We start from the raw sequence: 21,824 nt of genomic DNA, 5'->3' as shown, positions 1-21,824 counted from the left end.
TTAAGTTTCATGCTTCTGCTTTTCAAGCTTGTAGTATCCCTGCCCAAGACATACTAAGGCCACACTTCTCGGGATATAAATTAAGATATGGAAGTACATCTCTTCTCCTAAGCCCTTATTCAGGTATTCTAAAAATTGAGTAACTCACAAAGAGAAAGGATGTATTGGTTCCACTCCACTCCTGGTCATTTCTGCAATTCTCAGCTTTATGAGGAGGGCACCTTCCTCTATCTGTACAGGCTGTCAACCCAAATGAGAATGCAAAATGGCTCATTTACCAAACAGGCATATCACATACCTTCCAACAGTCCCAACATGGCAGGGACAATCCTAATCAATCCTATGTTATCCCACTTTTTCATCTGCTGTTAAAATGTCCCCGTTTATCCTACCTCTTTCCACTTTCTCTCTTTGTCCTCAGCTTACTTCAGTTGTTGCAAACTGAGTTCATATTGCAAAAGTGGTTTGCACTCAGTTAAATCAGCAGGGCAGGAGTGAGCCGAGTCTTGCCCTTCCTAGTAAACACCGGGACAAGGAAACTGCTGCAGCCTTACCTAGCTTGGGTGTTCTTCCTCATTAATAACGTTTGCCATTTTGACCACATTTGGATGTTACTTGGCCACATGTGTCCTAGTTTTCATCTGTGAAATGGTGGATGGCATGCTATGATGCCTATTATATTTGATGAATATTTCACACCTGAGCCAAGCTGTTCAAGGCTTAAGGTTCAATTATTCTCCATTAGGCCTGATCTTCACTGGCATGGAAAAAGGGAAAATCACACATAAGCCCTGCAAACAAAAAGACCACACTGACCACATGCAGCTGAAAGTGCTTCTCCAGTCCATAATTACAGGCCGTACTCCAGGGTTACAGAAACATTATACAAATGCTCAGTTCTGATCTCAATTTACTTTTGTGTAGTCCAGCAGTTCCATTCTTTGTAAGGCCTTTCCCCTCCTTTTGGTATCTCTTATAATAGCCACAAAGGAGATTACATTTCTTGTCTGTGCTATTGTATCCAGGACAAGAGTAACTTCTGTGTCAAGACATTCCTGTTTCCTTCAGTCTGGGAGAAGGCGGTAGTTTAAACGATTTGATGCTTGGCTTGGAGAAGCTTGCTGTGACAAAATCTGACATGTATTTTATTAAGGATTAATGAAAAGCAGTTCACCTTTTAATTGAACTGCTACCATTTTTGGAGACTGGAGGGGGGACTAAGGTTCAAATTAAAATCCAGAGAGAACTCAATTTCTCACAGGTGGTGGTGGTGGGCTGCAGAGTAAAGAGGAATCACTGAAAATCCTCTCTGTCCTACTTTCTGCCAGGGATTAGACCAGGGGTAGGCAGCCTTTTTGAGCCGGGGGCCGGGTTGCTGGCCCTCAGACAACTGGGGGGCCGAAGCAAAAAAATAAATAATTAAACAATTAAAAAAAATTAAATATATAAATAAACCAGGACAAATGTAGGACAAAATTTTCAAGTGGAAGACACTTTTTTAGAAAAAATGGAGGACACGCGAAAAAATTTGCTGATTTTTTAAAAAATGTTAGTATAAATGCATGTTTCTGAGGCTTCTATAGACAATTGCCCCCCAAAGGCCCTGGCGGCAATCGGTGGCAGGACTGGGCTGGGGCCGGTCCCAAGGCCTTGCCGGGCCGCATCCGGCCCGCGGGCCGCAGGTTGCCTACCCCTGGATTAGACTGTTGTACTTTGAACATATCATGAAAAAACATGTTGTTGTTGTTTGTTGTTGAGACATGACTCCCTAAAAAAACAATATTTAGTTATATTTTGTTGTAATAGCATTTACATAGAACCCAACAGCATGATCCTGGAAAACTCATGATGATTTTTAAGTGAACCTCTCATGAGTGGTCACATAAGACTTGAAGGCATGTGGAAAAGACCCATGTAACCTAGGGCCTGAACAGACAGGCCAAAATTAAGCTGCTTTGGGTCACTTTGGAGGTATGCTGTTTAAATGATGCATGTGTCCTAAGAGGCTGGAAGCCACGCCAAAGCCACATTCCAATACTTTGGTGCAGCTTCTGGACTCTTAAGATTTATGTGTCATTTAAACAGCATATCTCCAAAGTGACCCGAAGCAGCTTTATTTTGGCCTGTCTGTTTGAGATCTTAATGGGTGTAAGTTCTTCTTCCCAACCCTCTGCCATGTGCATTTCCTCTTGGGGGTTGTTCCCACTCGCTTATACACCGGTTTACAAATCGAATCCAAGGTGTATCGTTCCCACTCAACCCCGAATTAACTCTAGAACGGTTCTAGGTTAACCCGATATCGTTCCCACTGCGATTCAAATCTGCTTCAAATCATAACATTTAACCCGCATCATAAGCCTATAAACCAGCGTAAAAAAATAGTAGTTTTTACCCCGGGTTATCCCTTGATCCGAGATAGGAATCGCAGTATTTAAATGGGAACGTTTCGGCGTCTGATTCGGGTTCCACAGGATGGGAGGAGTGGAGCGCAATGGGCTGGCTTGGGGGAGTCGCCCTTTCTTTGTCCCCATCCATCGTTGCCGCCATCTTTCTCTCTTAGACTCTTAAGAGCTTAGGTGCTTAGACTCTTAAGAGCTTGGGCGCTTAGGACTCTTAAGAGCTTAAGCGCCTCCTCATTGGCTCTTTTTAAAAAAAGCGAAATTTAAAACGAATTAAAAACGGTCAGCAGGTAGTGGGAACGCAGGTAAAGGTTATATCGGTGCATGTTACTCCGAATTATTGTGACGTCATGATGACGTCTCTGATTGACAGCCGAAACAAGTGAATGTGAACAAAAAATTTACAAAACCGATTTAAATATACACCGATTCATCCGTGAATGGGAATGAAACCAGGTCAATTACTGCGAATTAAAATAAAACGTAACGTCAATGGGAACAATACAAATAAAGCGATTTGATAAGCGGGATAACACTCGCTTTATTTTGAATCGCTTTAAAACAAACCACTGTATTTAAAATCATTTCAAATCGCAAGTGGGAACACCCCCTTGAAGGTCAAAGACAAAAGAAGTCTGTCAGTCTAAAACAGAAAGCCAATCTCCCTGCTAACCTTCATTGTATTTCCCAACACCTCATCCTCTCCCAAACTCCCTGGGGTTGTCCTGATTTTGTCACTGCTCGATTAAATCAGTATCATTGTCAGCAACCTAAAATATTCCTTTGTAACTCTGAAATTAAAACTATCAACCAGCTGGAAATCCCATTGTTTCTGGGATTCCTGGAAAATCCATTCAAACTGCCTTAAGATGCAGTTCGCCCCTTAAATATGCCCACTTGGGCACTTGCATTTTGGTCCAGTTTGGAATCAGGCAGAAAGTCTATCCAATTCAAGCTTGATCCATCAGTATTTCTGGCTGCACCACAAAGCAGAGTACTGAGCCCCATCCAAGTACGGGAGCCTGGCTTCTGGAACTGGTACATATTGACCATTTCTCATCTTTTAATTTGCTATCCACTTCCACCTTTTATATCTATGGCCCGGAACAGATGGGGCTTTGCGGTGCCCTTGTCACGTGTGAGGGTTGCCTGGTAGGCAGAGTGCCCACATGCCCAGCAACCCTCGCATGTCATGGACGTGCCACAACTGCCCACCAGACGGGGCGCGTAATGGTGATGTCGCAGCTGCGCCACTTTCAAATGGGGTGGTGTAGCTGCGATGTCACCGTGCCGGCTCTGGCGCTTTGCAGCGCCGCAGTGGCACTGCAAAAAGCGTTGCACAATTTGATTGCTGCAGCACTCCTGCGGAGCAAAGAGAGGCGCCAGAGAGGTGCCTCTTTTGGGTGCTCTGTACTGCGCCTTAGGTCACATGTGTGTCTGAGTGCTTTGTGTGGATGTTTAGTCCTTTTTAATAAATAAACTAAATTAATTTAAAACCTGCCTCTGGAGTTCTTTAGCTTCAGATCTGATATACATAGGCTGAAAGTCCCAGCTAGTTACTCTGGCCCTCTCACTACTTCCTATTGAGCTAAATTAATTTCACCATTGAATACAATTTGTGGGTGTCCTCCTTAGGTTTATGGGTAACAATCTCTCATCCACAGGGCTACCATAAGTCAGAGTTAACAACAACAAAACACTGTGAGCAGAATTACACTCAGGGCAGGTTAGTGAAATAGATCCCTGGATCCAGCCACAGTATTCACTCTACTTTCCTTATGTCTATACATGTGCAATTTGAAGCATATTTTCATATGCTAAAATGACCAACAGATGAGTGACAATGAGTGTGTAATGTGAAACATATCCCAGCTTTCCTGTGAGGCTTAGAATTTTAAAACACTTAAAAGCGATCAGGCAGAGGAATTTGTGGACCTGATTGATTACATTTATAGTCTCCCTTTCTCCCAATATGAGAACTAAAGTGGTTTTCAAGTGGGCAGATCGTCTGTCAGACAATAGGATTATAGGGTTGCTACAGTGAAAACTGGAGATTGCACCTGTACCTTTAATGGTAGTATAGAATAAGGAATGTCATAAAGTGTTACTTATCAGATGACCATGTAACATGCTATGTGTGTGCACATGTGCCCGCAAGTCATTTGTTAATGTATATTGATCCCAAACATATCATAGGATTTTCTCGGGCAAATAATATTAAGAGGTGGTTTTGCCAGTTCCTTCCTCTGAAACATAGCCCACAGCACCTGGTATCCTTTGGTGGTCTCCCATCCAAATAACAACCAGAGTTGACCCTGCTTAGCTCCCAAGGTCAGACAGGATCTGGTGCCTTTAGGGTATGCTACACCTCCTGAAACCCCCTCTGCTACACCACCATTAAAATTACAGGAACCGTCTCCAGTTTTCTCTGGTCCTCTCAAGATTATTTCCCATGGGGCCCTTGTTCAATCTAGACTGCATAGTATTTGTGCCTCTGTTGCTCCTTAAGTATGACCTTTCTTTCTGGTTGCACAATATGATTCTTGGTTCTTCCCAGTTATAACATTCCTTTCTATTCATCTTCTTGTAACTTAAAATTTTATGTACTCAGTGCAGCTTTTATCACAGAGCACCTCAGTTAATTCATTCAATTTAAGCCATGCCTTCTGAATCTGATTTTGATCCTTGTGAGTTCCAACTTCCTTTTACATCAGACCCGATATATTTAAATTGAGGCACTCTGTTTCTTTTTTTCCCGTTTCTGTCCTTAACCAGGAACCCTATACCCTGTCTTCAGCATATCAATCTATGGACCATTTTATTCTCTGCAGCTGTTAAATCCTTCTCCCACCCCTCCCTCTTCACCTTACATCTAATCACATGGTGGAAAGTTACCCTTTTAAGATTACAACTTTTTTTAAAAAACAACAACAACACCCCATCTAGAATGGTCAGTGAAGCATCTGGCCTCTGGGACCTCATGGCTGCATCTACTGTGCAGAATTAATGCAGTTTGACACTGCTTTTACTGCCATGGCTCAATGCTATGGAATACTAGAATTTGTAGTTTTGTGAGACATTTAGCCTTCTCCGTCAGAGTGCTCTGGTGTCACAACAAAGTACAATTCCCAGGATTCCATAGGATGGAGCCATGACAGTTAAAGCAGTGTCAAGCTGCATTCATTCTGCAGTGTGGAGCAGCCCTATTCCAAGTATTTTTTCCAAGCTCTGTATGTAATCTACCATCCCCAAAGATGTATAATCAGAGATAAGGTTTATTTGAGTTCTATAGGATTAATACCAAGGGGATTACTTCCAGGTAACTATAGGAGTGCAGCCCAAACTCTCTCTAGATAGATAGATAGATAGATAGATAGATAGATAGATAGATAGATAGATAGATGATAAAGAAAACCTATAACCTTACAATTACACTGCAGAAGGAGTGGCATTATTTCTTGTTAAGTGCAATGTAATGTATAATTAATGTAACATAAATTCCTTTGCATAGCATAATGTAGTCATATATAGTTTAGTCTACAGTGAATTTATGGAAGGGGTGAATTTTGTACCAGTGGTTTCCTGATTCACAGTTTACTCCTGTAGCCTGTTATATGACATTGGCTGTTAACGTATAGCTCCAGTTTCTAGTGGAACTCTGTTAAATCTAGAAACCTGCTGATCCTGTCATGCCTGTGTTCATGTAGATTTGCTCATTAATCAGACTCCTTTGCAGTGCTTACCACAAAACCTCAGCAGGGTTGGAGGTTTCCGCCAGGGTAAGGAGGATGGGAAAGGACAATCTATGCTCCATCTCTGGAGCAAATGGTTAAACTAAATCAACTTCTATTACCCCTTTGGCAGCTGTGCAGATGTGTCCAATTTAAACATTTTACATTTTACATTCTTGGCTGACCAACTATATTCCATGATAAACACACAGCAGCTACTCAGTTGGTCCCAGGTGGCTGGTCCCATATCGTCTGGTTTCAATTAAAGATACGAAGAACGTGGAGTGGGTGGGGGGAACAAAATGAAAAAATTCAGGGGTAAAAAAACTTTTATCCAACTTTTCCTCTGAAAAATTAGGGAAAATAGATTATGGAACGTTTTTAAGAATATCATATTTAAGACAAAGTATTCCCATATTTACAAGGTGTTTCTTTGTATCGGGATTTTGTTGCTCCATATGTAACAAAATATAGAATTTAAAAAGTAAATTACATGGTAATTATTTTCTGAATAAACTGTACATTCAATATAGAAAATAGGAAGCTATTTTATGTTCCTAAAGATTATGTCCAGTCTGTTGTTGTTGTTGCTGTTGTTGTGAGACTTCAAGTCATTTCCTACGTATGGTGACCCTAAGGCAACCCTGTAATGGGGTTTTCTTGGCAAAGTTTATTCAGAGGAGTTTGCCATTGCCATTCTCTGAGGCTGAGGGAGTGTGACTTATCCATGAGCAACTAGTGGGTTTACATGGCTGAGCCAAGATTCAAAACCTGGTCTTAATCCAATTTTCAAACTACTACAGCATGCTGGCTCTCTGTCCAGTCTGTAATGCTAATATATGCATTCCTCCCCCACCAAAAAAGTATCTGTTTTTTAAAAGCAAAACTGGAAAAATAGTTTCTTTCTTTGGCTACAATATTTCTAGAAATTATACATCCCTAGTTCAATTTGGGTGCACATTCTTTCAGATTTCATACAACAGTGCATGTGGTTCTGTGTTTAGCAAGAGGGGACATATACAAATACATATAATTTATAGTGTGGTAGATTAATGTGTTGTATTTACAAGTGCAGGACTCTTTCAAATAAAAATTCAAATTGTTATACATTATCGATTAGAAGGTGTGAACATTATAGTTCCATGGTTCTGCCTTACATAAAACACCAGGGCATCTCTTTGAACAGTGACCATTGTACCATTGATCATTATCATTTGAGTAGGGTTGTCATATTCTGAAAAGCAAAAGAGAGGACACATTTCCCTGGTGACTACTTCACACCATTGATCACTATGACTCTCACTTTAAATACCCTATAAGTTCTCCAGGCAGTTGTAAGAGGAGCCATCACTCCTCCGTTGAGTCAGTCCAACAGTCAAGACAGATGTTCCTTGCTGCCAGGCACCATCCCCGACAGGATTTTCACTCAGGACAGATGGCAACCCTGGTAACAACAATGGTGGGAGCAGCCCAACCTCAGCTGGAAGCAGGTGAGTCACTCACTAACCACCATGAGGCTGTGGCTAGCTGCTTTGGGGGCTTCCCTCTCCTTGCTTTAACCTGGCATGTCTCTCTTCCTCCTTCTCAGAGCTCTACTATATGATCACCCACTTCTTCCAGTTCATAACCTGTAAAAAATACTGGACATTTTAAAAATCCATCCAGACAGATATTTTAGCTCTGAAAAAGAAAACATGTCTTGGAAAAAAGAACCAATGGTCATCATCCTAGAGTTGATATTCCACAGATATTGTTGTTTACCTCTCTCAAGTTGATCTCGACCCATAGCAACCCTGTGGACGAGACATCTCCAAGACTTCCTGCCCTCCACTGCTCTGCTTAATTCCTGCAAACACATATCCATGACCTCCCTAATAGAGTCCATCCATCTAGCATGCAGCCTTCCTCTTTTTCTGTTTCCCCCCATCTTTCCTAGCATTATTATTTTTTCCAGGGATTCGTGCCTTCTCCTGTTGTGTCCAAAGTACAACATCCTCAGTTTTGTCATCTTGGCTTCCAGGGAAATTTCCAACTTGATCTGCTCTGGGACCCATTTATTTGTCTTTTTGGCTGTCCATGGCATCCTCAGCACTCTTCTCCAGCAACACATCTCAAATAAATTGATTTTCCTCCAATCTTGTTTAACTGTCCAGCTCTCACATCAATACATGTTAATAACAATGGCTTGTATGATTCTAACTTTTGTGCTCAGTTGTATATTTTTGCATTTTAGGATCTTTTCTAGTTCTTTCATAGCTGCTGTTCTCATTCTTAATCTCCTTCTGATTTCTATCACTGTTTGAGCCCCGGTATCAGACTATTTGTTTCTTCATTGTCTAGGTTGAATTTGTGTAGATTCTCCATAATCATTATTTTTGTTTTCTTTATGTTCAACAGTAATCCTGTTTTGTACTTTCTTCTTTGATCTTCTTTAGTAGTTGTTCCAAGTCTAAGGGGTTTTCTGCTAGTACTATAGATCATCTGCATATCTTAGATTGCTGATATTCCTTCCTCCTATTTTCACTCCTTCTTCTCTCTCGAATCCTGCATTTCTTACAGTATGTTTTGCATATAAGTTGAACAGGTAGAGTGATAAGATGCAGCCTTGTCTGACCCCTTTGCCAATTGGGAACCATTCTGTTTCTCTGTGTTCTGTTCTGACAGTAGTCTCTTGAACAGATAGGGTGATAAGATGCAGCCTTGCTCTACAAGTGATAAAGATGTTAATAATTGTTCTGAGGAAGAAGCTGTATTAGTGCTGTTAGTACTATTTACCATTCAAGTATCACTTTGATACTTCACATGCCTGCATTGGTCAGTATACTATACTATTCCATTGTAAACAGCTTCTTTTTATCATTCTGTTGCAGAGGCACATCCTTGAGTAGAGAGGCGATCTAATGAATCTTCCTCCATATCTGCTTTAAAAGCCCTATGGAAGCTGGTGTCACTGCATTAGAACAATGGGGTATGGTGTTGTAGCTATGAAGAAATTGAAATTCTTATTTCATATTGAAGCAATTGAAGTTATTCATACTGCACAATTTCTTGGACTTTATGGAGAATATTTCCATAAATTGTTCAAGTTCTCAGTTTGTTTGTTGGCTAACAGGCGTGACTTTTTTTGGTGTCTAGGGAGAAAACATCTGAAAACTGAGGAAATTACAGGCTTTAAAAAAGTTGCCCTCTATCACTTTTCACAATCTGGATAATGAGATAATAAATAAACAAAATTATTAACAGTAAAAAAAAATGTCTTCCATTGGGGAGATCACAGAAATCAACACAGAAATTGCTACCATGGTATGCATTCTGTTGTGAGTAGCTGTTTAAGATTTGAAGGCTCTCTGTAGGCCGGTAAATGCTTTCCAGTGCTTGTGAGAGGGCTGATTGAGCAAGGAAGAAATGTGCCATGGTGCAGAGTGACTCTAATACTTATTCATAACTACTTCACTTTGGGGGAGCTAATACTTATTCAGAAGTATTAGCTTCCCAAATACTTATTCATAATTAAAGTAATACTTATTCATAACTACTTCACTTTTGGGAATACTATGTACCTCCAAGTCAATGACATTGCCATGGGCATGCACCTGACACCAGAGTATGCAAACATCTTTATGGCTGACTTGGAACAATGCTTCTTCAGCATATGTACCCCAAAAAACCTCTCCTCTACCTATGATTTCTTGATGGGATATTTCTAGTTTGACCACACAAAAAGCAATCACTTGAGGAATTCCACCAGGATTTCAGCAACTTTCACCCTACCATCATCAACAAATTCACTTTCTTGACATCACTGTGCGACTGCACAATGGACTTCTAAGCACTATACTCTATTGAAAAGCCACTGATCGCTACACATGCTGCTATTTTCCCACCCAGAACACACTACCAATTTATTGTTTACAATCAAGCCCTCTGATACAACCGTATCAACTCAGACTCATAAAAGAGGGGCTTAAAACTCTTGGATTTACAATGGGCTTTTCTCAATCTAAGGAGCTGAAGAAAGAAGGCAAGATTAATACCCAGGAACCATCTATAACAAGACAGACCAAAAACACAAATTGACAGAACACCCCTAGTGCCTACCCATAGTCCACAGCTGTGACCACTCAAATGCTTCCTCAATGAGCTATAACCAGTTCTTCTCACAAGCACTAGGAGGCCTTTACTGGCCTACAGACAGCCTTCAAATCTTAAACAGCTACTCATAACAGGATGCATAAAATGGATGGTAATATAGGGACAAGACCCTCCCACAAGCTCAGATGCAGACCGCAGGAAAATAGATTCCATCTCAACATTAGGAGGAACTTCCTGACAGTAAGGGCTGTTTGGCAATGGAACACACTCCCTAGGAGTGTAGTGGAGTCTCCTTCCTTGGAGGTCTTTAAACAGAGGCTGGATGGTCATCTGTCGGAAATGCTTTGATTGGGAGTTTCTGCATGGCAGGGGGTGGACTGGATGGCCCTTGTGGTCTCTTCCAACTCTATGATTCTATGACCACATCTACTCTGGTAGAAATATTACAGGGCAAATGACATCATTCACAACATCAGAGATACATTTGTTTGCTCTTCTTCCAATGTGATATATGGCATCCTATGCCAGCAATGTCTCTCCACACTCTACGGCTGGGTTATAAAGCAGATTGTAGGATATCAAGAATCAGATTATAGGATATCGTTCCCATTTGAATGCACATTCAATCCTCATTACAGGAACATTGTTCCCATTAGAATTCGGATTCGATCCTCATTTGATCAATTCTCTAGTGATAACCTGAATCAGCTGTAGTCTAACCCAGGTTATCCTGACATCACTTTTCCAGTGTTTCTTTTGCCAGGGACCTTGTCCGATCCGGGATAAATTAATGGGAACATCAAGGGTGTCCAATTCGGGTATTTTGGGATGGGAGGGCCAATGTTAAAGGATCTGGGGGTATCACCCGCTCTGTTCTCTTTCCTAGCATTCCCAGCGCCATTTTCCCATTCGCGTAGCCTTTCCTCGGTGATGCGGGAAGCGATCGCGTGTGTAGCCAAATAATTTTTTTTAATTATGCTTTTGATCGCCTAGGCGCTCTGTCAGGTTTCTGAACATAGCTACTTGCTACATTGAGCTCAAAATGCGGTAAGCATATCTCCCCCCCCCCCCCCGGCATAACTCCCCTGCTGCACAGACATCAAGTGTGAGAAGACCCATTGAATACCATTTTAACTATTTTTTCCTTTGGTGATTGAGTGCCTAAGCGCCTAAGCAGCTTTGCGTTCATTTGATTTGCTGTCGTTGGAGCCAGACTTGGTATGTGGAAATAATTTAGCCTAAGCAATTGATTGACTGACTGCTCAGCCCAAAACAAAAGCAAGAAAAACAGGTTTTAAGACGCAATGGGAATGGGAAACCAAAATAGTCCACGTCAAAATGCACCAAAGAAACAGGCATCACAGTGACGTCTAATCGCCTAAGTGCTTGAGTGACGGCTCAAAGTAAAAAAAAAAAGAACTGGAAATATCGGTTCCACAAATGCAATGGGAATGGGGAGCAAAATAAATCCGTGTCAAAATACACCAGAGAAATGTTTATATGCCCAGTGGGAATGAGGCCTACATTGCACAAACAGATCCTCTATTCAAGAAGATAAATAGTCATAAATTTAACATTAGAAATGGTTAATACCTCAAAACCAGTTGCAGAACATTTAACCTTCCTGGATGTACAGTATCCAGGTTTATAGGTTGTGGTCCTTGAACAAGGAAATTACAAATGAAGACTAGAAAGAAAAACTGCTGAATTGAATTATATTCAAAAATTCTAAGACATTAGTAGAGGTTTGAACAAGGACAATGGCTTTAAGGCACACTACATATATTAATACAATAATCCTCGCTGCTGCATATATAACAAAAGCAATCTTCTCAAGGAGAGTTTGGAACCCAGGGAAATTCACCTTTGGTAAGCATTTGTATTGCATTCACACATCCACACTAACTAGCCACTGTAAAGATCTGAAAGAACTGTATCACCATGTCCAACCCTTTGAAAATTTAGAGCAAGGGACATGATTTGCATCCTTCTGGATCTGATTACATTCTATCCCACTCCCACAATTGTATAAATATGCTTTAAACCCGAGGCATTAATACCACTCAGTACTGCCTCTGAAGAAGTGAGTTTATATCCACAAATGTTCATTCTAAAATAAAAATTAGTTAGTCCAAAAGTTGCTTCCACATTTCATCTCCCCACCCTTTCCTCTTTTTTATGTTTCAGACAACATGCAGGTTTTTACATGTTGCTCAGTAAAGTTGTCCTTCCCAGGAAACAGGCCTTTCTCTCTTCAAAGAGTTTTGGTTTCAACTGCTCCTTGGTGTCCTTCATGAGTCAAATCAATTGCCTGGCTCCACAGAGAACAAGGTATAACAATACCTTAGAAATGGAGGTTATTCTCTGTGGCACTAAGGGCACCTTTTTATGATAGCAAATGTCTGGGTGAATGCATATGCTTCAGAAGCCACCTGTCATAGAATGTTCTGGAGAACTTCCCCACTGGCCATTTCAGATAGTCTTGATCATTGTCATAGGCAAATATCATCTTATGTAGCAGTCTCTGTTTGCTGTAGAGAAAGAGTTTTAGGAACAGCATATACATCAAGGAAATTGACATGTACATCTTTGTCTGTAGCTGTGTAATCTGCGGCTGTTTCAGAGATGGAATGCCCAGAGAAATAATAATGTAGACTGGCTTTACCTGGCTGATAAATAACACTAGTCATATCCTTCCAATTTAAGTAACCAAACTCAAATGTGAATATGCCTAGGGTACTGTAAAACTTTCATGCTCTCTGAGAATACCACCGTTATGTTGATTAAAAAACTTTGCTGACATAAGCAACAATAGAAATGTGGCTATCATGACTAGCCTGTGTGCAAACAGATTCAAGACCAACAGGGCTGATATCTACCACAAGTTCAATCTGCTTGCCTGGATTAAGGAATGACACGATGGAATCATCTGCAAGTGCATTCTTTAACTCAATAAAAGCAATCTGGTATTTTTCTGATCGTTCCCATGGTTGGTCATGTTTGTGTAAGAAATATCCTGAAGAAATTGTGTGTTTGAGAGAACCTTAGTATAAATTGGCCAGCAAGGCCTAGTAGGCTGTGAACAGAATTAGCAGGCATCACAGTATTATTATGTTATTATGGCCATAACCTTTACAGGGAGGTCAGCCAAGACCTTTGGAGAAGATTTAGCCAAAGAATTCTAAAGTTGGGTTTTTGGGGGTTTTTTGCATTCACATTTATTCTAATTTAATTTCAGGTTGTCATGTGATTCTCTCAAGATGGCTTCAACTTGAGTATTATCCTGTGGTACCAAAAACTAAAATGTCATTGCTTACACTAAGAACTCCTGAGAGTCCAACTAGAATTTCCCAAACGGCATTCTAGAATATTTCTGAAGCTGAGGAAATGCCAAAACTAAGGCACTTATAGCTGTAAAGGCAAACATGAGTTGAGAAAGTTACTATATATTTGGACTCCTGGTGGAGTTTTAGCTGATGGTAGCCAGCTGCCAAACACCTGCCAAATCTTAAACAGTGTTGTCCCCAGTGGGAGTCATGCATCTCCCTTGCTTAGTAAGTTGATTGGGCAGATGCCCCCACATACAAATTTAGATTTTTCCTGGTTGCTTAAGCTTGTGGACCATAGAAGTGACCCAAGAAATAAGACATTTTACTCATTCATCAATGTCAAGCTCTTCTGTGCCCTTTCCTCTTCAACTAGCTTTCTGAAGTGGAAAGGAATGCAATTATGTGGCAGAACCATTGGCTGAATAGTATAATCACTATGAAGTTATATTTGCTTGCTTTTTAGTTTTCCAGTTCATTGAAACATTTCTTCTTCAGTCTGGAGGCTTTGAGTCAGACATTCAAGGTATATTTCTAAGACTTCTTGAATCAATCCTAATACGTCAGGTGTCTTCTAACTAAGAAGTGTATCATTGCCATAGGCAACTGCCTACAGTAGACTTGTAACAGGCATATCCGTAAAAGCAAAGATTGCTCAGAATATGCCACACACCGTTAACAGTTCTGGAGTTCCACAAGCATATGTATTTACTGCCATATCCTAAAGTGGTGGCTTCTGAGGGAACACATAATACCTACACTGAGCCACCACATGTACATACTGTATGTACCAGTGTCAATTAAAATTTCAGTCCTCTGTCTCTGTATGAAAGTTTGGTATAGTAGCAGATAACTCAGCCTGGAAACTCTTTCTTATTTAGGAAACACTGTTATGAATATATATGTTGTCTTCATCTGGAGGGTCAGCCTGAAGAGAATCTGCTTGGCTTGGGCTTGGTTCTGAATGCTTGATATAAGCTGGTGATCATCTACAGCCTCTTGCACAATGATTCCTCTTCCCACATTTGTGATTCTGGCTGGGTAATTGGCCCGGTGAGGACAAAAGCCTTCACAGTTGTAGCAGGTTACTTGTGCTGTCTGGCCTTAGAAACACTGCTCCATCGTTGCCTAGAGGACGTGTACTGGTACTTTTTGGCAAGCTTCTGGAAAGGATGAGTGGTTTCTATTTGTGTTTGAGAGGTTTCTTTGAATATCTTTATGGCATTTCATTTGGTCCAGTATTTTAGTGAAAGCCATCTATGGCTTTTAGAAAATTTGCCTCCAGAGTTTGGCTAAAGAACATCCTTTATGTATCTCCCCTAATCTTATTGTCTATGTTTGCACATTCACAAGACTGTGGAAGGTGGCCTAAATGGTTATGATATAAATCAGTGCTCTTTCCTTGTTTCTAATGGGCTTTCTGAAAAGTATACTATTCAAAGGAGTTCATCAGACAAGGGAAACTGGAATAGTGAATTCACATGAATGTGTTCTGGCCCCATTTTCTTTTCATTTAAAATTAAGAGAAATTCTTCCTGTGTGATAAACTCCAAAGTCTGGGGATTTTATATTTTAAAGAACTTGGCAAGCACTAACTTTGCTTTCTTTTAATCACTATCCCCACAGTCAGTTAACATTTTGAAAAGTTTGTATACTTCACTGCCTGCAAATGTAATTACACTGCTCATTATCTTCTTTACATCACAACAAATACATTTCCCGAATACTGTAGCCATAGCTCTTCTTGAGGTCCCAGTGTACAATGAGATTCAGGAACATGCTGAAAGCACAGTCACCAAATGGCAGTGTTGTGAAGAATTACAAAAATATCTTTCATTGGATGACTTGATTTCTCATCAAATGATGGCGTGTTGTAGGGTTTGTTGTTGTTTTGTTTTGTTTTTCATTTTTAAAAGAAAAACATATCCAGAATCGCCGTTGCGACACCTCTTCATGCAGGGAATACAAAACATGAAATACAAAACATGGCTGCCATAACCAAATTGACTGGGCAACCTAACATGGAAGGTTTATAAGGGGAAGCACAAAAGCACAAACAGTTCAGCTGAGAGAAAGTTCTACCCACTCTGTGCTAGCAAAGTAAGTGTCAAATCTGCCTGTGAGCAGCTGTTATAGCATACCCTCCAACTGTCCCCATTTAACAGGGACAGTTCCGATGAGTGGCCTAAATACCCTAATGGCACCAGATCAGTCTGATCTCAGAAGCCAAGAGGGGTCATCCCTGATTAGTACTTGGATAGGAGACCGCCTATGAATATCAAGTGCTGTAGGCTATATTTCAGAGGAAGAAAGTGGCAAAACCATCTCTGATTATTCCTTGTCTAAGAAAACCCTATGTAATTTATGCAGTTGCCATAAATCAACAGGTGGCTTGAAGAGACATACACACACAGTTCTCATTAATACTCTCTTTCAGCTGTTTGGAAAATGTCCCAATTTCTCTCTCTTCCTCCCACTGTGCCTCTTCATCTTTGGCTTACTTCATTTGCTGCAAACTGAGTTCAAAGTACAAAAGCAGGTTGTGTTCAGTTAACTCAGCAGGAGAGTGAGCAGAGCAAGGAAGGAAGGGGTATCTTGCCCTCTGCAGTAGACTCAGGCAAAAGCAAACTACTACAGCCTCTTCTAGCTTGTCTGTTCTTCCTTATTCATAGCTTTTGCCATCTTGTCCACACACTGATGTTGCTTGGTCACATGTGCCCCTGTTTTCATCTATGAAATGTTGGAGGGTATGTTATGGTGGCAGTATTGTTGGTTGAGATAAGTAAGACCGATTTCTTTTCCTTCCCCTATTTTGAGATGGAGGGTGACTCATGAGCAATTGTGTCCCATTTGGAGGAGGTGAACTTCTCAGTTAGACTTAAAGATACAGAAAAAGAATAAGCAAAATGCCTTGTTGTATAAAAAAAAAAAAAACCCTTCTGGTACCTTTTCTTTTCGTTCACTGCATCAAGGTTCTTTATTGCTTTCATCCAAGTATCGTGCTTGGAGATCTGGGCCCTTCCAAGTAAGAACTGAGATTTATACAAAGCTCAGCAGATGCAGATTTTTATTGCTCCATATTTCTGATCTTGCTCAACAGCCCACTATCTTTCATCTCCAGACATAGCTAGAAAACCCAGGGTGGCCTATCCATACTGAGTCCACATCATCAATCAAACCTGCTATAGTGCAAGAAACGGATCTGCCACAAGCATTATCTTGTTCTGTGCCTTCAAGTGGACTCTGGTTTATAGTGACCACTTTCTTAGCAAGATCTATTTGGAGGGCATTTGCCATTGGCTTCCTCGTAGACTGAGTGAGTGTGACTTGCCCAAGGTTACCTAGTGAGATTGCATGGCTGAGCAGGGATTTGAACTCTGGTTTCCCAAATTCCTACTCCATCACTCTAACCACTACACCATACCATCTCAGTATTTATTTTGTATTGTGTTTATTTTACAGGAATCAACAGAGAAACTGGAAGTGTAACCAGTTAGGTCCAGTACCTCCAAGGATATGGAGGCACTGGTTCTCAGTGACAGGGTTGGGGAAGATATGGCCCTCCAAATGTTCTTGGATTGTAATTCCCATCATTCCTAACCAGTAAGCAATTGTGATGGATGAGGGGAATTACAATCCAACAATATCTTTAGGTCCCCATGTTCTTTATCCCTGTTTTGTGTTCTTACACAAGCCACTGGAAATTTCTGTGTCTACGGCGGGTTACAGATGGCCCTCAAGGGGCCGTTTTCCCGCCACTGCCATTCGCTGCGTAGGGAAGCCCCAGCGGCCAGACCGCGAGGCTTCCCCGCGCAGCAAAAAAGGAGCGCCGAAATGGCGCTCCTTTTTGGAACGTGGAAGTGGCGCCACGAGGGGCGGAGCGCGCCCTCGCGGCGTCACTTCCGCCGCGACACGTCTAGACACACAGCATCCAAGACGTCAAAATGGCGGCGCCCATGTGGATGGGCGCCGCTATAAAGTCCGCGCTCCGCACGTACTGGGAGGAAGGGCCGTCAGGAAGGTAAGAACCTTCCTAACCCTAATACGGCCCTTCCTAACCCTAGTACGCGCAGAGCGCGTACTTTATGGCGGTTTATAACCCACCTCAGTTTCTTGGGATATCCTATTCTTCCTAATTGAATAGTAGACTCTTGATGTTAGGACATATTTTGTTGTGATTTTAAAAATAGTATCTGTACCTTACCTTTTATTTTCTCCTTGACATCTTTATGGAGCTCTCTAAAGCCATGCTTTTCATCAGTTATAGTAAGCAGCCCTAACTCTGGGCCAAGTCTGCAAAATGGAACCAAGAATCTTCCCACTGTGTGTTTGATTGGAGGTGTTAGGGAAGTCTGTTAATTTAGATATGGGCTCAGCCTCCCCTAAGTCCAAACTAGGAGGGTTTGAGCCCCCTGAAATATTTAGGCAAAATTGGACTGCTGATGTAAATGAGCCCCCTAAGGAGTTATTCATCAGAAATTATAATAAATTATTAGTTTGCTGTTGCTGTCATAACATTCAGATTGTTACCACTTTCAGCTGAATGATGATTGTTTTGTAATAATATACCTGCAAGTAGTTAAAATTAATAGTGACCTACTTGCCAATGTTGAGATTGCCCCAGTGGCATCACCCAGTGTGGGGGAGGCTGACTGCCCTGCCCTGCCCTTCCTCCCTCTTGCTGCCTCGCTCACTTCTGCCTTGGCTGCCCAACTGCCCAACTGGCTGCCCCGCTCAGACCACTGCTGAGGGGAGTGGTGCTGTGACCTCTGGAGTGCCCATGCAGAGATTGGCAAGGCTGCATGCCCAATAGCCACATTGGACTCTGACCCTACTCCCACCCGCAGCAACTGTTGCTGAAGGGAGCAGCACTGTGGTGTCTAAAGGGCCCATTTGGCATCTGACACACTGCTGGGCAAGGAAGAAAGGGAGATGACGCCATCTCTCACCCACCCAGTAGCTGCACCAGCCCCTCCAGATGTACCACCCCACTGGGTCTACACCCTCCTCTCGAGTGTCACCTGATGTAGTCCGCACCCTCCCCTGCACCCCCTAGTGATGCCTCCTTCCCCATAAAAACAAAAAACCTAGTTCCAGGGGCCTTGGATCCCTGTCACTGACCTGTGCATGTTTAGTGGATGGTCGGAATGAAGAGCCCACATGGGCAAAACAACTGTACATGCATACTCTCCTCCTTGAAATCTGAAATCTTGCACAAATTTAATTTGCATGGGGAAGCCTACAGCCTGCTGTTCAAGCTGAGGTTTCTTGTTTAAACCTTCTACAGAAAGTGTAGCTATGAACTTGATACTGTTAGGCTTGGCCAGTGGACCTGCTCTTTTTCATTCCCTCGTGTGCACTAAACAAATGTGGACCTCTAAGGTGGGCTAGAAGGAAAGGTTGGTTGCTCTCTTCAGTTTGTAAATTGTAAATGTGGTCCTTCCTCGTTTATCCACTTGCCAAAGGAGTAAATTAAGGACATTATCACACCATCTTTCATAACACAATTGTGGCAATCGTGTTATGAAAGAAAACAGGAACATACTGCTTTGAAAACATTTCTTCTCACACCTCTCTCCACTGTTTGGAAACCCCACCCTCTGGGTGTGATAAGCCTCCACTTCAGTTCTGGCATTACAGCCGTGAGGTGACATGAGGGGACCTGATTCTACCCCTCGCTATTCCACAGCAAGCTGACCCTGTGCCTGTTGGTTTACTAATTTTTAATTTAGTATATCTTTTAATTTTTTAAAAGATTAAAACAATTTAAATTATTTTTATTTTATTTTATCATCATAAGTACACAAGCACAACAAAAGTAATTTAAAAACCTGACAGACACGGAGGTAGCCTGCTATGGAATAGCAAATGAGAGGAGAAGAGAGGGTGCCTTGTCCTGACACGTAACTGCTGTAACATCAGAATGGAAGTGAAAAGGCTTTTGATGCTTTTACTTGCTTACTTACTTACTTCATTTATATGCCACATTTTAGCTCACTCTTTCAAGGAGGAAAGCTGGTTTTCTTTCTCCATGTGCTTTGGTGAGATCTGACCTTTTAAACTTGGGATATTGTTGTGTGGACAGAAGCCTAATTCTCTTTAAGTGCTGGGGGAGGCGTGTGCCTAACGGCGCACAAATTGTTTATTTTTATTTTTAAAAAATTGTTATATAGTCAAGGAGGGTTTGGAGTACATAGGAGAAGCTGACCTGGGAACATTGTTAGAGGGGGCCCTTTAATTTCCCACATTTTCTTTTCCCTTTTCCTTAAGGGTCTTGTGGGTACTTCTGCTCAGACAAATGAGTCAGAGACTTGCTCTGAAAGGAGCTAGTTTACATAACTATAAGGACAGTGAATTGAACTCAAGGACAGAGTTTGGGGACATCAGGGGTTCTTTACACTGGTGTTAAGCAGGGGAAACCCACAGTTTTGTTTCAGAGCCTCCTTAAGACTTCTCAATATTTACAGCGCTTTATAAATAAAGGATAATAATAATAATAATAATAATAATAATAATAATAATAATAATAGACACTGAAGGCCCTGCTGCAGTCACCTGCAACACCTGTGGGATGTTTGTCTTCTTGCCTAGGGATACGGGGAACTTCACCTGCCCCAAGTGCAAGTTGGTAGCCCTCTTAGAAGAAAAAGTACAGCAGCTGGAGGGCCAGGTTGCTACACTTCAGAATCATAGGGAGGAAGAGGTTTTCCTGACCAGAAGGGACCAGATGGTCCTAGACAGGAAACACACAGAGGAAGTTGCTGGGGAGGAGGCGGTCACTTCACACACAACAGAGGTAGATACTTGGAGGAATGTCACACACAGAAGTAGGGAAACCAGGGAACATTCCGTAAGCTTACAGCTACAGAATCGATTTCAATCTCTCTCTGCTATCAGGGATGATGAGGAACAGCAGCAGGGACAGACCTCAGGGACAGAGCAGGGGACCCAGAGAGCTCCACCAAAGGGAATGGCCGCTGCTAAGCCTCGGAGGAGGCGAGTGGTGGTCGTGGGGGATTCCTTGCTGGGAGGTACTGAACCAGTGGTTTGTGGGCCTGACAAGATGTCTCGGGAGGTGTGCTGTCTCCCTGGGGCAAAGATCCGTGATGTGACAGAGAGGCTGACAAGACTTGTCAAGCCTACTGACCATTACCCCTTTCTTTTGATTCATGTGGGAACCAATGATACTGCAAGGCATAGCCTTCAGAATATAATAAGGGATTATGAGGCTTTGGTTAGGAAATTGAAAGAGATGGATGCACAGGTTGTCATCTCCTCTCTTCTCCCAGTCGAAGGGCATGGGCCAGGAAGGGAGAAGAAAATAGTGGATGTAAACAACTGGCTCCGTAGATGGTGCCACCAAGAACGATTTGGATTCTTGGACCATGGGCTGCGGATCCATGAGGAAGGACTTCTGGCAAGGGATGGGTTGCATCGCACGCCAGTTGGCAGAAACGTTTTTGCCAATGGTCTCAAGAATTTGATCAGGAGGGCTTTAAACTGAGATATGTAGGGGAGGGAGACAATATTCTGGAAGGCAAAAAGGCTGGAGAAAATAGTCAAATTGTCATAGAGGGAACAAGGCAAACAGTGCAAGGACCCAAAAGTGAGAGGCAAAAAAACTTGCATAGGTAGCAAGTAAAGGGAACAAATGGTCTTAAATGTCTCTACACTAATGCACAGAGCATGGGAAATAAGCAAGATGAACTTGAAATCCTAGTACAACAAAGCAAATATGATATAATAGGCATCACTGAAACCTGGTGGGATGAGTCTCATGATTGGAATGTGGAAATAGAGGGGTATAACCTTTTTAAGAGAAACAGGCCAAAAAAGAAAGGAGGAGGAATAGCCCTATATGTCAGGGACATTTACACCCGTGAAGAGATCCAGGACATCAATCCTGGAAGCCAGGTGGAGAGCATCTGGATAAAAATTAAAGGGGAGGGAAACAACAAGGACGTTATGGTGGGAGTCTGCTACAGACCTTCAAGTCAGACTGAGGAATTGGATGATGTCTTTCTAGAACAGATGACCACACACTCAGAAAGGAGAGATGTAGTAGTGATGGGTGACTTCAACTACCCTGATATTTGTTGGAAGTCAAACTCAGCAAAATCCTCAAGGTCTAGTAAATTCCTCACTTGCCTCAAAGACAATTTCATTGTCCAAAAGGTGGAAGAGGCAACAAGGGGGTCAGCTATTCTAGATCTGATCCTAACCAACAAGGATGATTTGGTTAATGGGGTGCAAGTGGTGGGATCCTTAGGTGGAAG

The sequence above is a fragment of the Sceloporus occidentalis genome, unplaced genomic scaffold (genome assembly GCF_023333645.1).
Source record: "Sceloporus occidentalis isolate IW3139 unplaced genomic scaffold, rSceOcc1.0.p SCAF_1, whole genome shotgun sequence".
NCBI classification, from domain to species: domain Eukaryota; kingdom Metazoa; phylum Chordata; class Lepidosauria; order Squamata; family Phrynosomatidae; genus Sceloporus; species Sceloporus occidentalis.
Note: the sequence above shows the minus strand (reverse complement) of the source record.